The sequence below is a fragment of the Schistocerca nitens genome, chromosome 4 (assembly GCF_023898315.1).
Source record: "Schistocerca nitens isolate TAMUIC-IGC-003100 chromosome 4, iqSchNite1.1, whole genome shotgun sequence".
Classification (NCBI taxonomy): Eukaryota; Metazoa; Arthropoda; class Insecta; order Orthoptera; family Acrididae; genus Schistocerca; species Schistocerca nitens.
This window is the reverse complement of record NC_064617.1, coordinates 596,112,338-596,118,337: the sequence shown is the minus strand read 5'-3', so window position 1 is coordinate 596,118,337 and position 6,000 is coordinate 596,112,338.

The following is a 6,000-nucleotide window of genomic DNA, read 5'->3' as shown; positions in this document are numbered from 1 at the left end:
AGCTCCTTTACACATCTACTGTGGGACGGAGACAAGCTGGCTGCGGCTTCATTATGCTCTGGAGAACATTCAAGTGGGCATCCATGGGTCGAATGGGACTTAACATCTGAGGTCATCGGTCCCCTAGAACTTAGAACTACTTAAACCTAACTAACCTAGGGACATCACACACACCCATGCCCGAGGCAGGATTCGAACCTGCGACCGTAGCGGTCGCGCGGCTCCAGACTGAAGCGCCTAGAACCGCTCGACCACACCGGCCGGCTCCATGGGTCCAGTGGAGCTCGTGCAAGGCGCCATGACGGATAGGCGGATAGGGAGGATTGTACACTGGTTGCAAGCCACATACAGCACTTGAAGCAGATCATGTTTCCCAATGGCACGCATTTTCAGCAAGATAATTCGTCATTTTACAAGGCCAGGAGTGAGATGGAGTGCTTCGAGGACACCAATGGCGAATTCCAGTTGATGTGGTGGCCCCCATCTTGCCAGATCTGAACCCGATCGAACACACCTGCGATGTGGTAAAACGTGGCGTCAGAGCTCATTGTCCCCGTCCCTGGAATTTACAGAAATTAGGTGACTTTTGTATGCAGATGTGGAGGCAACTCCCTCTAGAGACCTACCAAGGTCTCAGTGCTTCCATTCTGCTTCCATTTCATGACGCGTCCCTGTTGTTATCCACGCCAAGTGGACATATCAGCTATTATGCAGGCGGTCATAGTGTTCTGGCTGATTATAAATGGTTCAAATGGCTCTGTGGTCATCAGTCCCCTAGAACTTAGAACCACTTAAACCTAACCAACCTAAGAACATCACACACATCCATGCCCGAGGCAGGACTCGAACCTGCGACCGAAGCGGTCACGAGGTTCCAGACAAGCGCCTAGAACCGTACAGCCACACCGCCCCGCAGCTGATTATATGGGACTTAACATCTGAGGTCATCGGTCCCCTAGAACTTAGAACTACTTAAACCTAACTAACCTAGGGACACACATACAAAAACTCAAAAAGTTTTTTTAGTCATTCACAAATGTTCGATATGTGCCCTTTTAGTGATTCGGCAGACATCAAGCCGATAATCAAGTCCCTCCCACACTCGGCGCAGCATGTCCCCATCAATGAGTTCGAAAGCATCGTTAACGCGAGCTCGCAGTTCTGGCACGTTTCTTGGTAGAGGAGGTTTAAACACTGAATCTTTCACATAACCCCACAGAAAGCAATTGCATGGGGTTAAGTCGGGAGAGCGTGGAGGCCATGACATGAATTGCTGATCATGATCTCCACCACGACCGATCCATCGGTTTTCCAATCTCCTGTTTAAGAAATGCCGAACATCATGATGGAAGTGCGGTGGAGCACCATCCTGTGGTACGTTTAGCTTCCTGCTTGCTTTATTCGTCGATTTCCGCGGGCTACGCGTGAAACTTGCCCGCACGCGTTCAACCGTTTCTTCGCTCACTGCAGGCCGACCCGTTGATTTCCCCTTACAGAGGCATCCAGAAGCTTTAAACTGCGCATACCATCGCGGAATGGAGTTAGCAGTTGGTGGATCGTTTTTGAACTTCGTCCTGAAGTGTCGTTGCACTGTTATGACTGACTGATGTGAGTGCATTTCAAGCACGATATACGCTTTCTCGGCTCCTGTAGCCATTTTGTCTCACTGCGCTCTCGAGCGCTCTGGCGGCAGAAACCTGAAGTGCGGCTTCAGCCGAACAAAACTTTATGAGTTTTTCTACGTATCTGTAGTGTGTCGTGACCATATGTCAATAAATGGAGCTACAGTGAATTTATGAAATCGCTTCAATCATTTGTAATAGCCATATATACAGGGTGTTACAAAAAGGTACGGCCAAACTTTCAGGAAATATTCCGCACACACAAATAAAGAAAAGATGTTATGTGGACATGTGTAATTTCCATGTTAGAGCTCATTTTAGTTTCGTCAGTATGTACTGTGCTTCCTCGATTCACCGCCAGTTGGCCCACTTGAAGGAAGATAATGTCGACTTCGGTGCTTGTGTTGACATGCGACTCATTGCTCTACAGTACTAGCATCAAGCATCAACAGGTTAGTGTTCATCACGAAGGTGGTTTTGCAGTCAGTGCAATGTTTACAAATGCGGAGTTGGTTAGGTTAGGTTAGTGTTGTTTAACGTCCCGTCGACAACGAGGTCATTAGAGACGGAGCGCAAGCTCGGGTTAGGGAAGGATGGGGAAGGAAATCGGCCGTGCCCTTTCAAAGGAACCATCCCGGCATTTGCCTGAAACGATTTAGGGAAATCACGGAAAACCTAAATCAGGATGGCTGGAGACGGGATTGAACCGTCGTCCTCCCGAATGCGAGTCCAGTGTGCTAACCACTGCGCCACCTCGCTCGGTCGCGGAGTTCGCAGATGCCCATTTGATGTATGGATTAGCATGGGGCAATAGCCATGGCGCGGTACGTTTGTATCGAGACAGATTTCCAGAACGAAGGCGTCCCGACAGGAAGACGTTCGAAGCAATTGATCGGCGTCTTAGGGAGCACGGAACATTCCAGCCTATGACTCGCGACTGGGGAAGACCTAGAACGACGAGGACACCTGCAATTGACGAGGCAATTCCTCGTGCAGTTGACGATAACCCTAATGTCAGCGTCAGAGAAGTTGCTGCTGTACAAGGTAACGTTGACTACGTCACTGTATGGAGAGTGCTACGGGAGAACTAGTTGTTTCCGTACCATGTACAGCGTGTGCAAGCACTATCAGCAGCTGATTGGCCTCCACGGGTACACTTCTGTGAATGGTTCATCCAACAATGTGTCAATCCTCATTTCAGTGCAAATGTTCTCTTTACGGATGAGGCTTCATTCCAACGTGATCAAATTGTAAATTTTCACAATCAACATGTGTGGGCTGACGAGAATCCGCACGCAATTGTGCAATCACGTCATCAACACAGTTTTTCTGTGAACGTTTGGGCAGGCATTGTTGGTGATGATTGGGCCCCATGTTCTTCCACCTACGCTCAATGGAGCACGTTATTATGATTTCATACGGGATACTCTACCTATGCTGCTAGAACATGTGCCTTTACAAGTACGACACAACATGTAGTTCATGCACGATGGAGCTCCTGCACATTTCAGTCCAAGTGTTCGTACGCTTCTCAACAACAGATTCGGTGACCGATGGATTGGTAGAGGCGGACCAATTCCATGGCCTCCACGCTCTCCTGACCTCAACCCTCTTGACTTTCATTTATGGGGGCATTTGAAAGCTCTTGTCTACGCAACCCCGGTACCAAATGTAGAGACTCTTCGAGCTCGTGTTGTGGACGGCTGTGATACAATACGCCATTCTCCAGGGCTGCATCAGCGCATCAGGGATTCCATGCGACGGAGGGTGGATGCATGTATCCTCGCTAACGGAGGACATTTTGAACATTTCCTGGAACAAAGTGTTTGAAGTCACGCTGGTACGTTCTGTTGCTGTGTGTTTCCATTCCATGATTAATGTGATTTGAAGAGAAGTAATAAAATGAGCTCTAACATGGAAAGTAAGTGTTTCCGGACACATGTCCACATAACATACAGGGTGTTTCAAAAATGACCGGTATATTTGTAACGGTAATAAAAACTAAACGAGCAGCGATAGAAATACACTGTTTGTTGCAATATGCTTGGGACAACAGTACATTTTCAGGCAGACAAACTTTCGAAATTACAGTAGTTACAATTTTCAACAACAGATGGCGCTGCGGTCTGGGAAACTCTATAGTACGATATTTTCCACATATCCACCATGCGTAGCAATAATATGGCGTAGTCTCTGAATGAAATTACCCGAAACCTTTGACAACGTGTCTGGCGGAATGGATGAGATGTACTGCTTCAGCTGTTCAATTGTTTCTGGATTCTGGCGGTACACCTGGTCATTCAAGTGTCCCCACAGAAAGAAGTCACAGGGGTTCATGTCTGGCGAATAGGGAGGCCAATCCACGCCGCCTCCTGTATGTTTCGGATAGCCCAAAGCAATCACACGATCATCGAAATATTCATTCAGGAAATTAAAGACGTCGGCCGTGCGATGTGGCCGGGCACCATCTTGCATAAACCACGAGGTGTTCGCAGTGTCGTCTAAGGCAGTTTGTACCGCCACAAATTCACGAAGAATGTCCAGATAGCGTGATGCAGTAATCGTTTCGGATCTGAAAAATGGGCCAATGATTCCTTTGGAAGAAATGGCGGCCCAGACCAGTACTTTTTGAGGATGCAGGGACGATGGGACTGCAACATGGGGCTTTTCGGTTCCCCATATGCGCCAGTTCTGTTTATTGACGAAGCCGTCCAGGTAAAAATAAGCTTCGTCAGTAAACCAAATGCTGCCCACATGCATATCGCCGTCATCAATCCTGTGCACTATATCATTAGCGAATGTCTCTCGTGCAGCAATGGTACCGGCGCTGAGGGGTTGCCGTGTTTGGATTTTGTATGGATAGAGGTGTAAACTCTGGCGCATGAGACGATACGTGGACGTTGGCGTCATTTGGACCGCAGCTGCAACACGGCGAACGGAAACCCGAGGCCGCTGTTGGATCACCTGCTGCACTAGCTGCGCGTTGCCCTCTGTGGTTGCCGTACGCGGTCGCCCTACCTTTCCAGCACGTTCATCCGTCACGTTCCCAGTCCGTTGAAATTTTTCAAACAGATCCTTTATTGTATCGCTTTTCGGTCCTTTGGTTACATTAAACCTCCGTTGAAAACTTCGTCTTGTTGCAACAACACTGTGTTCTAGGCGGTGGAATTCCAACACCAGAAAAATCCTCTGTTCTAAGGAATAAACCATGTTGTCTACAGCACACTTGCACGTTGTGAACAGCACACGCTTACAGCAGAAAGACGACGTACAGAATGGCGCACCCACAGACTGCGTTGTCTTCTATATCTTTCACATCAATTGCAGCGCCATCTGTGGTAGAAAATTGTAACTACTGTAATTTCGAAAGTTTGTCCGCCTGAAAATGTACTGTTGTCCCAAGCATATTGCAACAAACGGTGTAATTCTATCGCTGCTCGTTTAGTTTTTATTGCCGTTTCAAATATACCGGTCATTTTTGAAACGCCCTGTATTTTCTTTCTTTGTGTGTGAGGAATGTTTCCTGAAAGTTTGGCCGTACCTTTTTGTAATACCCTGTATATAAGACGTGTATATTTCTATTGTCTATTGTCAAACCACAATTTATGAAAGATGTTTATATTTTATTAATAGGATTAAGTAGGAATAATTAATATTTGTCATGCTGGAAATAATTGTGGTAGCAGGGAATGTCTGTACCAAAGTATTGTTGGCAGGAGAGATCGCACTTTGATACAATTTTAAAAAGGGCGGGAGAGACCGCGTATGGATACATTTTAAGAAAAGAGCGGAAAAGAGCGCGCATTGATACATTTTGTAATGGTAGCAGGGATTGTCTGCACCAGAAAGCATTGTTGGCGGGAGAGACCGCACTTTAACGTTCGTAGGAAGTCAGTAGTAAGCGAGAAGTGAAGCGAGTCGGTAGCGGGTCTGAAGCGAGAGGTTGAGAGGAGCGGTGTGCCTGCCAGCCACCAGCTATGATTTACAAGAGATTATAAACGGATGTACAGAGACATCAGCTAACTATTATCATAAGAGGAACTAATATTATGGAATTATTTTTTTTTTGGAAACTCAAGACTACTGATGTTTGCGCAATGCTAGTTGTAAGATTATTGCAAAAGATAAGTCCCATTTTAATGTTTGTAAAATCATTTCATTAAGAATATAATTAATTTTTGCCAGCAATATTGCATTACTGATTATAATCCACCCCAAAAACCATCAACGTAAAACTTTGCAAAATTTTATTGTTGTCAGGAAAAAGTTTAACTATGAATTACGTAACGTCAGTCAAATTAATTAAAGAATAACGTCAGCTTTGCTATTAAAGAATAACGTCGGCTTTTGTAATAAATACAGCCACTTATTATGACAG